Genomic DNA, 19517 nt, shown 5'->3' with positions numbered 1-19517 from the left:
ATTTTTTTGACGGTTTATCGTGAACGGTAAAATATCACCCATTCCTAGTTGTTAGTATTTTCTCCCTTAGAAGAAATATTCACTCGGTGACTACTGCAAGTTGCCCAGTTGTCTCTTTTTTACTGAAATGACCCAGACTTTCGAGCGTTTGTATCGCTTGGGCACCATGTTTACTATCGACTGGTTTACGCCGTGATGACGTCATTTGTGCCCACTGGAATCGAAAGGGGGGAAATTTTGCTAATTTTGTAAACGATTCCCAGAATCCCATTCCCATCCCTCGTCATAGAAGCTTTTCTGCAGGCAGTTTCATCCAAAAGAGTTTCAGTGGAGGTGTACGACTGTCGAGCAACAACTGAGTGTTTTCCATCCCCTCCATCCCTGCACGGACGTCTCTCTTTCTTTTGCAGAATGTGATTACATTGTTTCTTCCTACTGCTGCCTTAAAGCTGCTCTTCAATAAAAACAGCAGCCAACAATGAAAGTTCTTTGAGAATAAAAGAAATCCACGTAAAAATGTAACAGTAAAACCAAAGAAAATGGTCATTATGTAAATCCTGCATGGATTTTCCTGAGGTACTTTCAGGCGTGAGGAGGAAGGTAGTTAAGGAATGTGCTGTTTCATCAAAGCTCGGCATGATGCTGATCCGTTATTTAATTAGGGTCCTGTTTGGTTATTTTGGAAAGGCTTCAGCGAAAGGAAGATGAAAACTGGCACGCAGCCTCTAAAGGATCATTAACAAACCACATTCTTCACCAGCATTATTTGCTCCTATTTCTTTTTGAAGTATATTTGCTGGTAAACATAAATTCAGCATAGCATATTTAATGCGCTGTTGATTTTATAACTTTGTGCAAGATATTGCACTGAGTTCACTGGGAGTTGCTGGCTTCATCTTTCAGAAGATGACAGAGACAGCAAATCGGATGTCAGAGATGATTACACATCAGACGTTTCAAGCATTTGCAAAGCGGGATCCGTGTCTGACTCCTGCCCACGTCGGGGCTCGCTTATGCAAGTACCTCTGTTCTGGTTTGGGCCGGCCGCCAGCCAGCGCTGGAGAAGCCCAGCAGCTGCAGCAGCAGCAGCAGCTGCAGCAGCAGCAGCAGCTGCAGCAGCATTAACAGCAGCAGCAGCAGCTGCAGCAGCAGCAGCATCAGCAGCAGCAGTAGCATCAGCAGCAGCAGCAGCAGCAGCAGCAGCAGCATTAACAGCAGCAGCAGCATTAACAGCAGCAGCAGCATTAACAGCAGCAGCAGCATTAACAGCAGCAGCAGCAGCAGCAGCAGCATTAACAGCAGCAGCAGCAGCAGCAGCAGCAGCAGCTGCAGCAGCAGCAGCAGCAGCAGCTGCAGCAGCAGCAGCGGCATTAACAGCTGCAGCAGCAGCAGCAGCAGCAGCTGCAGCATTAACAGCAGCAGCAGCATTAACAGCAGCAGCAGCAGCAGCAGCAGCAGCTGTAGCAGCATTAACAGCAGCAGCAGCTGCAGCAGCAGCAGCAGCATTAACAGCAGCAGCAGCTGCAGCAGCAGCTGCAGTAGCAGCAGCAGCAGCATTAACAGCAGCAGCAGCAGCAGCAGCAGCAGCAGCAGCAGTATTAACAGCAGCAGCAGCATTAACAGCAGCAGCAGCAGCAGCAGCATTAACAGCAGCAGCAGCAGCAGCTGCAGCATTAACAGCAGCAGCAGCAGCAGCAGCAGCAGCATTAGCAGCAGCAGCTGCAGCAGCATCAGCGGCATTAACAGCAGCAGCAGCAGCAGCAGCAGCAGCAGCATTAACAGCAACAGCAGCCGCAGCAGCAGCAGCATTAACAGCAGCAGCAGCATTAACAGCAGCAGCAGCATTAACAGCAGCAGCAGCAGCAGCAGCAGCAGCAGCAGCAGCTGCATAAGCAGCAGCAGCAGCAGCAGCAGCAGCAGCATTAACAGCAGCAGCAGCAGCAGTAGCTGCAGCAGCATCAGCGGCATTAACAGCTGCAGCAGCAGCAGCAGCAGCAGCAGCTGCATTAGCAGCAGCATTAACAGCAGCAGCAGCAGCAGCATTAGCAGCAGCATTAACAGCAGCAGCAGCAGCAGCAGCATTAGCAGCAGCATTAACAGCAGCAGCAGCAGCAGCAGCATTAGCAGCAGCATTAACAGCAGCAGCAGCAGCATTAACAGCAGCAGCAGCAGCAGCAGCAGCATTAACAGCAGCAGCAGCAGCATTAACAGCAGCAGCAGCAGCAGCAGCATTAACAGCAGCAGCAGCAGCAGCAGCAGCATTAACAGCAGCAGCAGCAGCAGCAGCATTAACAGCAGCAGCAGCTGCAGCAGCAGCTGCAGTAGCAGCAGCAGCAGCATTAACAGCAGCAGCAGCAGCAGCAGCAGCAGCAGCAGCAGCATTAACAGCAGCAGCAGCAGCAGCAGCAGCATTAACAGCAGCAGCAGCAGCAGCAGCATTAACAGCAGCAGCAGCAGCTGCAGCATTAACAGCAGCAGCAGCAGCAGCAGCAGCAGCATTAGCAGCAGCAGCTGCAGCAGCAGCAGCAGCAGCAGCAGCAGCAGCAGCAGCATTAACAGCAACAGCAGCCGCAGCAGCAGCAGCATTAACAGCAGCAGCAGCATTAACAGCAGCAGCAGCATTAACAGCAGCAGCAGCAGCAGCAGCAGCAGCTGCATAAGCAGCAGCAGCAGCAGCAGCAGCAGCAGCAGCATTAACAGCAGCAGCAGCAGCAGTAGCTGCAGCAGCATCAGCGGCATTAACAGCTGCAGCAGCAGCAGCAGCAGCTGCATTAGCAGCAGCATTAACAGCAGCAGCAGCAGCAGCATTAGCAGCAGCATTAACAGCAGCAGCAGCAGCAGCAGCAGCATTAGCAGCAGCATTAACAGCAGCAGCAGCAGCAGCATTAGCAGCAGCATTAACAGCAGCAGCAGCAGCATTAACAGCAGCAGCAGCAGCAGCAGCTGCATTAACAGCAGCAGCAGCAGCAGCAGCAGCAGCATTAACAGCAGCAGCAGCAGCAGCAGCAGCAGCATTAACAGCAGCAGCATTAACAGCAGCAGCAGCAGCAGCAGCAGCAGCATTAACAGCAGCAGCAGCAGCAGCATTAACAGCAGCAGCAGCAGCAGCATTAACAGCAGCATTAACAGCAGCAGCAGCAGCAGCAGCATTAACAGCAGCAGCAGCAGCAGCATTAACAGCAGCATTAACAGCAGCAGCAGCAGCAGCAGCATTAACAGCACCAGCAGCAGCAGCAGCATTAACAGCAGCAGCAGCAGCAGCATTAACAGCAGCATTAACAGCAGCAGCAGCCGCAGCAGCAGCAGCATTAACAGCAGCAGCAGCATTAACAGCAGCAGCAGCAGCAGCATTAACAGCAGCAGCAGCAGCAGCAGCATTAACAGCAGCAGCAGCAGCAGCAGCAGCTGCAGCATTAACAGCAGCAGCAGCGTTAACAGCAGCAGCAGCCGCAGCAGCAGCAGCAGCTGCAGCATTAACAGCAGCAGCAGCAGCAGCTGCAGCAGCAGCAGCAGCATTAACAGCAACAGCAGCAGCAGCTGCAGCAGCAGCAGCAGCAGTAGCAGCATTAACAGCAGCAGCAGCAGCAGCAGCAGCAGCAGTAGCAGCATTAACAGCAGCAGCAGCAGCAGCAGCAGTAGCAGCATTAACAGCAGCATTAACAGCAGCAGCAGCATCAGCAGCAGCAGCAGCAGCAGCAGCAGCATTCCCTGAGATTAGTCAACCTCAGGGAATGTCATTCAAGCAATACTTGACAGATAATTATCTAAATTCTTTTTTTCTGAAACCAACGGATAAAAATGAAGTCTTAAACATTATAATGGCTATGAAAAGCTCCAATTCGGCAGGTGAGGATGAGATTAATAGTAAAATCCTAAAATCTATTGCAAATATAATTGTCGAGCCTCTATCCTCAGTCTCAATCTCTCCCTATCTACAGGTATTGTTCCCGTAATGATTAAAATAGCTAAAATCATTCCTGTATATAAATCTGGTGACAAAAATGACAGAGAAAATTATCGCCCCATATCAATACTACCTACATTCTCCAAAATACTGGAGAGAGTTGTTTACAATAGACTGAATGACTATCTTAATAAATTAAATATAATTACACCATCTCAGTATGGATTCACAAAAAAAAAGCACTACCTGTATGGCTGTACTTGATCTCCTCGAAAGGGTAAACGATGCACTAGATAAAGGAGAATATGGCGTTGGTGTTTCTGGACCTCTCAAAGGCCTTTGATACCATTGATCATAACATACTGCTAAACAAATTGACCCACTATGGGATCAGAGGCACAGCTCTTAAATGGTTCACTAGTTACCTTTCACAGAGACAACAATATGTACATATCCATGACAACACATCTCAATATAGACATATCAAATATGGGGTTCCTCAGGGTTCTATTTTAGGGCCCTTACTCTTTATTATTTATACAAATGATCTGGTCAACTGCTCAAACGTCTTCCAAAAAATCATTTTTGCTGATGATACAAACCTTTTTATATCACATAATAACATTCATGAACTCCAAGACCTCCTTAATAATGAGCTCTCTAAAGTGGACATTTGGTTTAAAGTAAATAAACTCTCTCTTAATATTAAGAAAACTAATTATATATTATTTTGTTTCAATAAAAAACGAATAAATATGGAAAATTTGGCCTTTCAGATCGTAATAAATGATGAAGAAATAAAGAGAGTAAACTCTACAAAGTTCCTTGGGGTCCTCATTGATGACTGTCTAAATTTTAAATGTCATATAGATCAACCTTGTGGAAAAATTATCTAAATATGTCGGTCTGTTTTTCAAACTGAGACACCTGCTTCCACGCTCTGCCCTTCTCACTCTTTATAAAACCTTGTTTGAACCTCATTTAAATTACTGTAATATTATTTGGTGTAATACTTACCCAAGTCATCTAAAAAAATTAGAAGTTTTACAGAAAAAAAATTATCCGTGCCATCTCTTGGACTGAATTTAACTCACCTACTCGACATCTGTTTGCCCACTATGGTATTCTTCGACTCAAAGAATATAACTACTTCCATAATGCGTGTACAATACATCAGGTGGTCTCAGGTTTGAATCCCAGACTAACTCAGCTCATCCCAATCTCAGTTGTTCCCCAGCACACCCACAAAACTAGACACAAACACCTCATTATAGGGAAAAAACGTAAACTTGTGGGAACAAGTATGAGTGTTGTGTGTCGGGGAAACACAGATCTGGAATGAGCTGAATGATGAGCCTTAAAAAGTCTCAGTCCATCTCCATATTTAAACGGCAGTTAAAGAATCAGTTGTTAAGCTCATATACATAAACGTACACTCCGGGATCACAAGATGTTTCATGTTAAGTGTTTGTAATGTGATATGTACCATGTAAGTGGTAGTCTAGTATAATGTGCATGTTGTTTTGTTGTGTTATGTGTGTATTAAGTGCAAGTGTATGTATGTATTCCTGCCTACTGTATGTATGTTCATTGGCTCCTACCATAAGCTTTTGATAGCTTCTCCAGGAGAACAATTCACATGTGTGAGTGTGAATAAAATTCAAATTCAAAATTCAAAATTCAAATTCAAATTCAGCAGCAGCAGCAGCAGCAGCAGCATTAACAGCAGCAGCTGCAGCAGCTGTTACCATGGTAACAACAGCAGCAGCAGCAGCAGCAGCAGCAGCAGCTCCAGTCTGCAGGAAAAGCCCCGTAAGTGCATCCGGACCTCCAGCCGGTGGGCTGGCTGCTCCCCCTGAACTTTGGCGTCTCTGCCAGCGCGACATATGGACAATAGGCCAATGTCACGGCGCATGGAGGAACATTAAAGGGAAACGTTATGCTCTTTTACCACTCATGCACAGTTCACGTATAAAGCTAGGAACAACTCATCACCACCTCACTTACAGGACATGTTTTATGACAGAGAGGGGAGGGATAAGTAATGAAGAGATGTTCTGTATCAGTCAGTGGAGTTAAACTATGGAACAGAATGGATTCAGAATTAAAACAATGTCCAAACATTAACCAGTTTAAAAACAAATATAAAAACATGATTTTCACAACAAAGAGGAAGGGGTTTAGGGGCCTTTAGGGGCCTGATATAACAGTAGGCCTGTGTTGAAAAAATCGATTTCCCAATTCTACATCGATTCTCATATTAATTCCTAAAAATCGATTCATATGTCTAAAGATCCATTTATTAATTTTTTTTCTTTTCTTTTTTTTTTCATCATTATGTTACAACTTTTGGTTATTTTTTGTTTATCCCCAAAAAAGGAATGTTTTGTTGGACACGAGAATAACTGGTATCATGTTTTTGCCTTTAAATATGTTTAAAGGTATGAAAACATTAAAGTGTTATAATTGCATAAATTGTCTATATTTCATTACTTTATATACTGTCTTTGGGTTACATTTGCAAAAAATGCTAAAAACCAAATGCTCAAAAATTAAAAACCAAAATAGACCGAAAACGGAACAAATAAAAACGGAATGTGGGAAAAAATTAAACTGATTTCCTCCGTCTCTGTTTCCTCCTGGATCTGTTTGGTAATTCTGACCCACGATGTTTCTGAAAGCAGTTCTTCATCAAATCTTGATTACCAACTCTGAATCTTAAGAATCGGAATCGAATCGATTCTTGACGTTTGAATCGATCCCCAGCCCTGGTGAACAGGTAGATTTGTTTATATTTATGTACAGAAATGGGCAGCTATGTATGTGTGTATGTATGCATGTGTATATATATATACATATATATATATATATATATATATATACATATATATATATATATATATATATATATATATATATATATATATATATATATATATATATATATATATATATATATATATATACATATATATATATATATATATATGTGTGTGTTGGACTACCGCCATGTGCTCATGTGAACTCTGGACTCATGAATGTTTTGTGAACATTTTGTGAATGTGAATTTGACTTTAAAGCCGGCTCGACCCGAAATCGGCTTTAACGTGCCTCCTAAAATGGCTGCCTTGTCAGAGACTACAAGGACCAGTGTGCCTCCCACTAACTCTTCCCTCTCTAAGTTTCTCAGATCCACGAGAAGCATCCCGCCATCTGAGTCCGTGATGCCCACGCGCTCATCAGCCATAAGACGGGACCAGAGATGTCAAGTAACAAAGTCCTAATACTTCGTTACCTTACTTAAGTAGAAATTTTGGTTATCTATACTTCACTGGAGTCATTATTTTTCAGACGACTTTTTACTTTTACTCCTTACATTTTCACACAATTATCTGTACTTTTTACTCCTTACATTTTAAAAACAGCCTCGTTACTCTATTTCATTTGGGCCTTTAATAAAAACTATCCAGTTAAATTGCTCCATCCGGATAGAGTGAATTTGGTTGTGGTTGTTTCAGATGTTCTTGTCCAGTTTTGTTCTTACATCCGTTCCCTCAGATTCCTGCAACTAAACTTGGATGTACATTCCAATAAAGGTTAGGATAAATGATAACATGAACATGAACGTTTGACTTTTTGCACCATTACAATACTTATAGGCAACTAGTCATCATATCTCCTGCTCTCTGAAACACATGTTAATGCTCAATAGTACACATATATGCTTCTTTAATATATTTATATTAACACATGTTAATGCTCAATAGTACACATATATGCTTCTTTAATATATTTGCATTATACTAAGATACATTCATTTTCAATGGCTTTTGTCCTTAATGGCTTTTTTCCCCCTTACATTACTTTTACTTTTATACTTTAAGTAGTTTTGAAACCAGTACTTTTATACTTTTACTTGAGTAAAAAACTTGAGTTGATACTTCAACTTCTACAGGAGTATTTTTAAACTCTAGTATCTATACTTCTACCTGAGTAATGAATGTGAATACTGAAGACACCTCTGGACGGGAGCCCGCTGGGACTGGAAGCTCCGACTGAAACCCCTTTTTCCCGCAGAGTTTTCTGTTCTTATCAGGAATCAGGACGTCTCGGGGACGGCCGGCCGGCGTCTCGCCTCAGCTGTGAGCTGCATTTCCTGGATCCGTGACGCCTGCACTTCGGCGACCGACGAGAAGAGCCGTACGTCTACAAGTGACCGGCCCTGCCGCGCCTCGGAGCGCGTGAGAGGCTCCGTTCCATCCAAAAGCACGGCCCGGCCCGAGGCGGCGCTCCACCGCCGTCCCGTTTCATTTCAGGGAGGAGTGTTGAGGATATTTTTATGTAATTATGTGAATATTTGATAATCATTTAACACCTAAGTAAAACATTTAACTAGGACTAATATTGAGAATGGAGAGAGAGAGAGAGAGAGTGGGAAAAAAACACTGGCCTGAGACACACGGGTGAGGGAGGGGGAAGTCCGCTACACCTGCAGCCCGTGGCCTTGAGTGACTGTGGCAAAGGTGAGAGGCAAACTGGGAAGCTGTAACATCATGACTTATAAGAAATCTCTGGCGAATGTATGAAATCGGTGCCTAGAAAGTACAGAAAATGTCGTATCTTATCTCAGACTGGGTATATAAGCCGTGGTCCGGAGATACGTTTTCAGAGTTTTCCTTGGACCGCGGAACATGTGATGCTCTCCTGTGAACAATCTTTAAATTGTACTTTTTTTGCAATAAAGGACCTTCACAGTATTTTTTGGACGAATACCAGCCGAAACTTGACTCCTGTGTTTTCTTCAAGTCCACGGATGAAGGAAAAACTTAGACGATTTTGGAGTAATGGAAAACTTAGAATTATTGTGGAGATCCCAAAAAGGATTTTCTCTACAGGAGGAAACCGAGCCGAGAGACTCTGACTGGAAAACCGGCAGAAACGCGACCCGCACCGACAGAGCCGCAGCTTCCCGGTCCGGACCCAGAGGAGGCGTGAGGTTTATGGTTCTGGGTGATCAGTTTAATCTAGAGCGGTTCAGAGCTAAATTCTGTTTAATGAAGTTACTGTACGCATATTACTGTGTAACGCTGGCAACTACCGGCATTATTATGGTTTGTTTATTTTGTGGCGCCATCTTCGCCAGTTATTCACGGTTTAAATCAGGGGCGTCAACTGGGTATGAAGGTACGGCAGCCGCCACCTCGGCTTCAAGGGAAAATGTTTGTTTTTTAAATACATTTAAGGAATTACTCTGTGTCTATTTCTATTGATTATTCTATTACTTAATACATATAGAATAACTACAAATGCAAATCAGAACAACATGATCGATTTCACTAGTTATTTTACACTGCAAAAATTCATAAAATGTCTCATTTTTAGTCAAAAAAAATCTCATTACATTTAAGACAAGACTCAAAAACAACAATTTTCACCTGTTTCAAGTAGATTTTCACTTAAAATAAGTAGAAAAATCTGCCAGTGGAACAAGATTTTTTAGCTTGTAATGAGAAGATAAATCTTGTTCCACTGGAAGATTTTTCTACTTATTTCAAGTGAAAATTTACTTGAAACAGGTGAAAATTGTCAAATAACATGTTATTTTTCTGGTGATGACTTTAAGTGTAATGAGATTTTTCGACTAAAAATTAGACATTTTAACTAGAAATAAGACAAATATTCCTGGTAAGAGTTTGAGTTTTTGCAGTGAGTGAGACTGCATTTGAAAAAGTTCAAATTTTCTTGACCACACAGATCAGCTACATAAACTTCTGTGATGAGTATTTGCTGGACGTATTGATTGATACTGAAGTTCTGTGACTCGTAACCTTGCCGTACCTTAGTGAGACTGAATTGACGCCACTGGTTTAAATGCCGTGTTTGTCATCCGGTCTGATTGTACGTGGCGCCATCTTTAAATACCACAGGGCGCCGCCATCTTTAAATACCACAGGGCGCCGCCATCTTTAAATACCACAGGGCGCTGCCATCTTTAAATACCACAGGGCGCTGCCATCTTTAAATACCACAGGGCGCCGCCATCTTTAAATACCACAGGGCGCCGCCATCTTTAAATACCACAGGGCGCCGCCATCTTTAAATACCACAGGGCGCTGCCATCTTTAAATACCACAGGGCGCTGCCATCTTTAAATACCACAGGGCGCTGCCATCTTTAAATACCACAGGGCGCCGCCATCTTTAAATACCACAGGGCACCGCCATCTTTAAATACCACAGGGCGCCGCCATCTTTAAATACCACAGGGCGCCGCCATCTTTAAATACCACAGAGCGCCACCATCTTTAAATATCACAGGGCGCCGCCATCTTTAAATACCACAGGGCGCCGCCATCTTTAAATACCACAGGGCGCCGCCATCTTTAAATACCACAGGGCGCCGCCATCTTTAAATACCACAGGGCGCTGCCATCTTTAAATACCACAGAGCCCCGCCATCTTTAAATACCACAGGGCACCGCCATCTTTAAATACCACAGGGCACCGCCATCTTTAAATACCACAGGGCGCCGCCATCTTTAAATACCACAGGGCGCTGCCATCTTTAAATACCACAGGGCACCGCCATCTTTAAATACCACAGGGCGCCGCCATCTTTAAATACCACAGGGCGCCGCCATCTTTAAATACCACAGGGCGCTGCCATCTTTAAATACCACAGGGCGCCGCCATCTTTAAATACCACAGGGCACCGCCATCTTTAAATACCACAGGGCGCAGCCATCTTTAAATACCACAGGGCCACGTGCAGCCACGTTGTTTTGAACCATAGATCAGGTTAAGATGGTTAAGAATCACTGGTCTAGATGATCGTTTTGTATCACGTGTTTATTGTTCTGATTTCTTTTCCATTCATGCAGTTAACGTTTCATTTTATTCTAGTTTGTGTTTATGTTTTTAACGTAGTGCGCCATCAGGATTTATTCAATGGTGTCGCTTTTCCATCTGCTTGACACCTGATGTGAATAAATGCTGATTGATTTTAATGAGAAGTTGTTTGTGTTGTTTGCACATATTTCGTGACAATGGCTGTTTGACAGAGCTAGTGCCGAACTGTAACGCCTTCAACATTATTCACCAGAAATAACAGCCCTTACTGTTATTCTGGTGGAATAATCCTTAATTCCTGAGACTGATTTCTGCTGTTAAATTATCATTGTTCCTGGAAAACCAGGTGGTGCCCCGAGGATTGAATCATTTTGATAATTCAATTTGATAAATAGTCTACTTTATTAATTATTAATAATTGCTGAATATAATTATGAATAAATCTTGATAACTGGAACAGCGCCCGCTACTTGTTGCACAACATGTGTACCGTATTGTCCCGAATACAAGACGACCCCGATTATAAGACGACCCTCTTTTTCAAGACTCAAGTTTGAAGAAAGACTTTTTGAACACCAAATTCAATTTTTATACAGAAAATAATGACAGTACATCTGAAATAAATGATTATAACAATATATTCGAGAGAAAAAGCATGTTATTTTGACTATTTGAAATCATCATCTTGAAGTTTGCATCATAACTTCTCCTCAGCTGCCGGTTCACCTGCCGAACTTCCACACACTTTTCTCCAGATTGTCGCTACGTTTCTCCACTTTCTGTTATCTCTTCTCTTATTTTCTTCTCTTTTCTTTCTTATACTATTTTTTATTCAATGCAAAAAACCCCGTCGTATATTGAGGCCAATACGGTGTGTGTATGTGTGTGTGTGTGTGTGTATGTGTGTATGTATGTGTGTGTGTGCGTATGTATGTATGTATGTGTATATGTGTGTATGTGTGTATGTGTGTGAAATACTCAATGTATGTGTATGTACGTATAGGTAAGTGTGTGAGTATAATTATAGTATAGTTAGTTATTATAAATACTTGTTAATAAATGATTAGTGAATGGGGGTAGGATTAAATAAGTTTACACTTCTTCCTACTCATTTTTGCACATGTAAATTAAGATATTAAGGGCCTGATTTACTAAGATCCTAAATAAAGAGTACTAAACTGCGTGTGCACTGAAAAAGTTTGCGTGTGCTGTTTGCGTGTGGTTTGCGGGTGATCAACTAAGATTTCGTGCGCAATTGATAACAGGAGCAAACCGCAGTATTTAAATGAGGTGTTGCGTGTCTTACGGTTTGCGTCATGGAGAGTCTGGATGGAAGCAGGAAAAGCAGGATAGTCGCAAACGCAAAATGAAATTTGACGAGTTGGAGTTAGAGATATTAGTGGAAGAGGCAAATAAACACATTCATGAACTACAGCAAATACATTTAAACATTACCAAAAGAAACGCAATATGGGAGAAAATCTGCGATAGAATAAATGCAGGTAACACAAAAAGAACGGCAGGTGAGGTTAAAAGAAGGTGGCAAGATATAAGTCGAAGAACTAAAGAAAAAGTGGCCTTTAATAAAACTTCGGCAAAGACTCTCTCTCTCTGCGTATTCTTTGATTTTGGCGATGTCGCCTCTGTTGTGCCGTATTCAGCACCCCTGCCGTATGAGAGGCCGTTTAGGAAATAATTCATATTTGCTCTCACATGTTACATCATACTCTCTTACAAACACTACTATAGTCACACACACACACACGTACTATCATACTCTCTCACAAACATTAGTATACTCACACACACTTACTACTATAGTCACACACACTTACTATCATAGTCTTGAACATATACTAGTATAGTCACACACACTTACTATCATAGTCTTGAACATATACTAGTATAGTCACACACACTTACTACTATAGTCACACACACATACTATTATACTCTCACACATATACTAGTATAGTCACACACACTTACTACTATAGTCACACACACATACTATTATACTCTCACACATATACTAGTATAGTCACACACACATACTATTATACTCTCACACATATACTAGTATAGTCACACACACATACTATTATACTCTCACACATATACTAGTATAGTCACACACACTTACTACTATAGTCACACACACATACTATTATACTCTCACACATATACTAGTATAGTCACACACACATACTATTATACTCTCACACATATACTAGTATAGTCACACACACTAAATACTATAGTCACACACACTTACTATCATACTCTCTCACATACACTATTATACTCAAAATGACTAAAACAGGAAGTTAGTTTGTTTAAACAGGAAATAGGCTACTATAAGCTCATTCCTTGATTGGTGTGCAGCTCTGGGAGCTTACTGCTAGCTAAATAAGCTGTGTGGGAGAACTGAAATCAAGAAGGCAACTTTATCATTTTGTAAGTAGTTGCAAATATGATTTTTCTACTAATTTACCTTCTTTTTCAAGGCAACTTTTTGTTAGCAGTACATGGTCATGAGGAGAGTATTAGGACTTTTTTCACTAATGCAATGAGGTGCCTTCAGCACATTGCAAAGGAAACTGACAGATGTGGATATGACAGCAGGATTTTGGATCGGTTATTCTTTGAGCTTAATGGATATGCACGGACAATTTTGTTTTTAACCAGCAGTTTGACAGAGGTGTTGTCGATCAAGAAAACTTTGTAACACTGGAGGCCCTAGATTCATGTTTTTGTTCCATCACAAATTAATTTCAAAATTCAAGATCACTGCAAATGAGCCAAAGGGAAATGTTGACTTCAAGAGGCCCACCAACAATAATAACTGGCAGCCCTGGTCGCCGACAGTACAATATTCTACCTGAACAAATGACGTATTGTCCCTGGGAATGAGCTGGCAAAGAATAGCTTTATGCTTTGGTATCAGTAGGAGGACATTGTACAGCCACAGACAAAATCTTCAAATTGGATCACTGGCCTACACAACAATGTCCGCTGACGTCTTGGGTGATATAGTCCGTGACATTCTTCAAACAACCCCAAATGCTGGAGAAAGATATATACATGGAAGCTTTAGATCACGGAACATCCGTAGGCTATACAGTGGTGGCGTCTAAGACATTGCCTGCAAGAACTTGATCCCATAGGACGGGCCCTTCGTCGCCACCGTGCAATTCAGCGAAGAATACAGTATATAATGTTCAAACTCCCAATCAATTATGGTGAGTATTTTGGTTGTTACTCAAAACATTTTATTTATTACTCAGCACTTGTTACTAATTTCTAACTTCTTCTTAACTTCTTAGTTTCCCATTACTCCTTAAAATCTTGCAAATACCCAATCCTAACTGTTTGTCCAGTAAATGAACCATTAGAGGATATTAATAAACTTTGTCATATTGAAAAGTGTGTCATTATTTCAAGCTTGCTTACTGCAGGTCAACATGCAGCCTAATGTAAGAAGGCCTAATTTTTTTTTTATTTCTGTCTATAGAAATGTCTGTTTTTAGACTGTGCACGTTCCTCGCTTTATACTTGATTACCGTATTTTCTGGACTATGCACCTGCATATAAACCGCATCCGCTCTATTTAAAAAAAAAAAAGATATACAAGCCACATTCACTCTATTTTTAAAAAAAATATATGCAAGCCGCAGATATTTATGTTGTTAGATTAGATATTTACAACATGTACAGAACCATTTTGAACTGTAAATGATGTACATGTTTGTACCTAAATAGATCTTTCCTAACAGTGTCTTTTAACAAGGCAGCAACTTTGCTGATTAAAACGGGACAGAACCAAGAGAAAATAACCGCTATTTATTTATCTATTTATCTGTTTTAAATCTGCTTCTACTTCTATCTGCTAAAGAAGAAGTAGCGTATTCTTCTTTGCATTTATTTTGTCTAAGTTTTGATTCTAATTCCCGTTGGAGCACCCCGAGCAGTGGAAGAAAAATCCACAGAATAGATTTGTATAAGCCGCATGGTTCAAAACCTATGAGAAAAGTAGCGGCTTATAGTCCAGAAAATACGGTACTTACTTTTTATCTGGGACCTGGGTACTTGACTTACAGAAAGGGAGCAACAACCATGTCTGACCTCTGTGGTTAAACTGCTCACAGACACCGACTTTCATGGAAAATGAAGGCATATTGGATTCAACAGATGAACAACACCGGTTTTGTCTATATCTACTTGCCAAGAGTTCAAAGGGCAGCTGCAGAATTCCGAAATCAGTGGAACAACCATGGATTGTCTACAGAGGGAGGACAAACACCTCTACAACTGTGGCACAGAGGTGTTCTCCAGTCTGCTGGAGCTGGTGCTACTAGCGACATTTTTGATAGACATGATGCCTTTGCAATTAATGAAGACAACCCTCCTGAGTTAGAGACTGAGAACAATGTTGTTATTCCGTAAATTAACTTCACTGTGAATGCAGCAGTTATGGACAGGATTCAACATACAATAGATCCATTGAGTGATGATGGTAATCATGGTATCAATTTATTTTTAGGCGTGCTACATTTTCTTAGTCAACATTAACAAGGCAACATAACGCTTGTTGTAGTTTGTGAACAAAAGTTTACTGTATCACCCTGTGGCGAGCTCTTGTGTTTTATTAAATATGACTGATTGATGTATATGACCTCATAGTTGTGTTATAAAAAAACACAACAAAAAAAAAGATTATGTAACTGTCAAGTAACAAGTAAGAACAGTAAGGAGCACATTAACTGTAATAAAATAAACCACCTCAAAATCACATCAATCAGCCTGTAAAATAAATGTTCTCAAAAAAAATATTTCAACTGACCATCCAAGGCAAAACAGGGTTCCTAAATTCAGTAATATTACTCTATATACCAAAACCCTTAGTATTTTCTAAATGAAAGTCCCCAATGTCTTTGAAATCAGTGTAAATGTGCCAAAAAAGTGGCCGTCTATTATGTGTTGGCCTAAACTATGATGTAACTGTGAGGTAGCAAGTAACGTTAAGTGGTACACAACTGTATACAACATTATTAAAAACTAACTAATAACTAATATACTCAAAGTCATATCCCCAAAATAGGAATGAATGAATTGGTCTCAGCAAATTTTCAACGGACCACACGAGGGAAAACAGGGTTCCTAAATTAAGCATTATTACTCTCGACCAAAACCCTGAGTATTTTCTAATGCATAGTCCATACTGTCTTTGAACTCAGTGTATGTGTTACAAAGTGGCAGCTTCAGACAGTTGATGCATGTGTTGGCCATAGACAAACAGCGTCCTGGGGTTACAGACTGGTCATGTAGGAAAGCAATTGTTGGTTGAGGAGAGAAGCCAATTGGTGGGACGATGCTTGCACCAGTTGCAAAGGCTAAGACGTCGCTTAGCTTTGAGGCTCCGGTCTCCTCTAATACACGGAAAAAAACAACAAAAAACAATGTCAATGTACAGAAAATATCACACTATATTGTCATGAGACAGAGCCATATGCAACACCAATATTTACCCTCAACATCCAGCAATTAATCTCTCCAAAGTGGCACAACACGTTCCTCTGCCATTCTTTTGTTGCTTCCTGCTACAGACAGTCTAATTCGGAAGAGCTGATCCATGGAGTTGGCTGTGAGTGGAGGTGGTTGATGGCACAGCAAGGGTCTAAAACTCTCCGGGTACGTCCTCATGGCATCCAGGACACCAAGGGTTTTCAGTCCCTCTTTAAATCTGCAAAGATTAAAAGATGACACAACAAAATAAATCCTTCAAACTACTAATTCAAAATGCCAGCAGAGGTTAAATGACATCTAGGCTGCTAAAACATTTGAAATGTTTAAATTTACATTTCGTCAGTCTGTCAGAATCTGAAATAATTCACAGAATATACGATCAATCATCATTTTAACCTTTTTAACTCAAGACACATGAAAACAATTAATTATTATTTTCTTTTAACTCACTCTTTCTAATGAATTGCTATGTTAATATATGAAAATCATGAACTATCATTTTAATCAAGTCTTTCCATTAATAAGATTATTTTCATTCAGTATATCCTGTTTTAAACAGCATTTTATCATATTCAGTATTATAATCATGACAGTCTTTTTAACCACATTTTGACCCAGGTTTTCAATCATACTGAAAGACTGAGGTACAATTTTACATCTTTTTTTTTTTTTAAACAACCTGAGCTTTAAGAACATGCATGCTGTGATGTCATGAATGTAGAAAAATTGATATGACCAAATAAATGACCAAATAAATTCACACATATGGTAAACACAAAAAAAATATTATTAAGTTGTGTTCTTTTAGGTCTTGAAGATTAGGGGTAAGATATTCAATGCTCTAACTATGATATAAGATATTATTTACATTATTTGAGGCCGCTTTCAATCAAGCCGTATAGATCGGGTGTTAAATCCTCCGCTGATTGATTTTTAACCACTGAATTCCTTAAAAAATAAGCACGACCGGGAGGTTTACCACAGTGGACAACAGTTGCCCTTGTGTTATAGGCTGGCCTACTAGAGAAAAGTTTTAATGTGGCAGCAAAAACATTGCTGATGCTAAAAACAGACCCACGTGAACCGCAGCTCGCGCTTTAATGTTATTAAGAAGTCCATTGGGCTCAATTAATCCACTAAATGAAATGATCTTACCTCCTCCTCGACCTGCTGGAAGCCCATCCGCCGAAGTACTGTTGTGTTTGAAATCGAGGTTGATTTGCTTGGTTGCCATTAGAGGACCCGCTCTGCCCGGACACACCTGCAGCTGCAGGTCTGAAGAGCCGCAGCTGCTGCTCATCCACCGCGCTGCCTGACGGCTGTTGGTTGCGGTTCGAAATTTCCGACATTGTGGTTATCACATCTGAACGGGTTAAAATTTTATTTAAAAGTCCAATTGCCACATTGACACGGTCCCGGTCGACCATTTTCACATGTTAACCTTGTCCCGCTGGAGAGACACATCCGGTACCGACACGTGATGAGCCAATCAGAAACTGGAAATTCAAGTTGACTTCCGTTTCAATCAAACTCTCACACACACATACTAGTATACTTGCACACATCACATATTATTCTCTCATACATTCACTATCATGTTTCTCATGCATTCACTATCATGTTGCTCATACATTCACTATCATGTTGCTCCATCCATAATAGCGTGTAAGAGAGTATGAATAATATAATAATATGAATAATATTAAATAATTAAAATTAATATAAATATATAAATAATAGAAATATCAAATATATATGTATATATAAATATATACATTTAATAATATTAAATTAATATTAAATTAATGTATATATAATGAAATATATAAAATAAATAATATATTAATAATTATATATTATTAATAATAACATAATAATAATAATAATAATAATAATAATAATAATAATAATACAATTAATAAATAATAATTTGATTTATATATAATATATAATATTATATATACATTTTATGAATTTCATATTACATTTAATTATTATTAATAATATTAAATAATAATATAGTAGTAAGTGTGTGTGATTATACTAGTATATGTGAGAGAGTATGGTAGTAAGTGTGTGTGACTATAGTAGTATATGTGTGTGACTATAGTAGTAAGTGTGTGTGACTATAGTAGTATATGTGTGTGACTATAGTAGTAAGTGTGTGTGACTATAGTAGTAAGTGTGTGTGACTATAGTAGTATATGTGTGTGACTATAGTAGTAAGTGTGTGTGACTATAGTAGTAAGTGTGTGTGACTATAGTAGTATATGTGTGTGACTATAGTAGTAAGTGTGTGTGACTATAGTAGTATATGTGTGTGACTATAGTAGTAAGTGTGTGTGACTATAGTAGTATATGTGTGTGACTATAGTAGTAAGTGTGTGTGACTATAGTAGTATATGTGTGTGACTATAGTAGTAAGTGTGTGTGACTATAGTAGTATATGTGTGTGACTATAGTAGTAAGTGTGTGTGACTATAGTAGTAAGTGTGTGTGACTATAGTAGTATATGTGTGTGACTATAGTAGTAAGTGTGTGTGACTATAGTAGTAAGTGTGTGTGACTATAGTAGTATATGTGTGTGACTATAGTAGTAAGTGTGTGTGACTATAGTAGTATATGTGTGTGACTATAGTAGTAAGTGTGTGTGACTATAGTAGTATATGTGTGTGACTATAGTAGTAAGTGTGTGTGACTATAGTAGTATATGTGTGTGACTATAGTAGTAAGTGTGTGTGACTATAGTAGTATATGTGTGTGACTATAGTAGTAAGTGTGTGTGACTATAGTAGTAAGTGTGTGTGACTATAGTAGTAAGTGTGTGTGACTATACTAGTATATGTGAGAGAGTATGATAGTATGTGTGCGTGACTATACTAGTGTTTGTAAGAGAGTATGATGTATGAGTATGAACATGTGAGAGCAAATATGAATTATTTCCTAAACGGCCTCTCATACTGCCGTGAAAAGCACCCCCTCGTCGACATATATTACCCACAGATCTCTTATTCACGAGTAAATGTCAAAAAGGACTAAATGCTCATGTTTAATTTACTACAAATGACAACGTACACACAATGACAAAAATGATATTCTCATTCCGTGTCACGTTCTGTTTAGCGTCCAGTTTTGTGTTAATGATTCATGTTTAAATGCGCTCATGGATTCCACAATAGTCATACTTTCCCACAATCACAGTCACAGATAACAAGAATCGGGTAAATGGTTATTGATGT

At 40.1% G+C, this 19517-nt stretch overlaps 1 long non-coding RNA gene across 1 annotated transcript; it reads right to left on the bottom strand.

The window, feature by feature from the left end:
• Window positions 1-16069: 16069 nt before the first annotated feature.
• LOC133459416 (uncharacterized) lies at window positions 16070-17551 on the bottom strand. The gene is made up of 3 exons (XR_009784051.1): window positions 17434-17551; window positions 16281-16495; window positions 16070-16181 (listed from the first exon to the last, which is right to left on the bottom strand). It is a non-coding gene; the product is annotated as an uncharacterized LOC133459416 (long non-coding RNA).
• Window positions 17552-19517: the final 1966 nt, after the last annotated feature.

The sequence above is a fragment of the Cololabis saira genome, chromosome 14 (genome assembly GCF_033807715.1).
Source record: "Cololabis saira isolate AMF1-May2022 chromosome 14, fColSai1.1, whole genome shotgun sequence".
Classification (NCBI taxonomy): Eukaryota; Metazoa; Chordata; class Actinopteri; order Beloniformes; family Belonidae; genus Cololabis; species Cololabis saira.
Note: the sequence above shows the minus strand (reverse complement) of the source record. Positions and strands in the feature narration are given on the sequence as shown.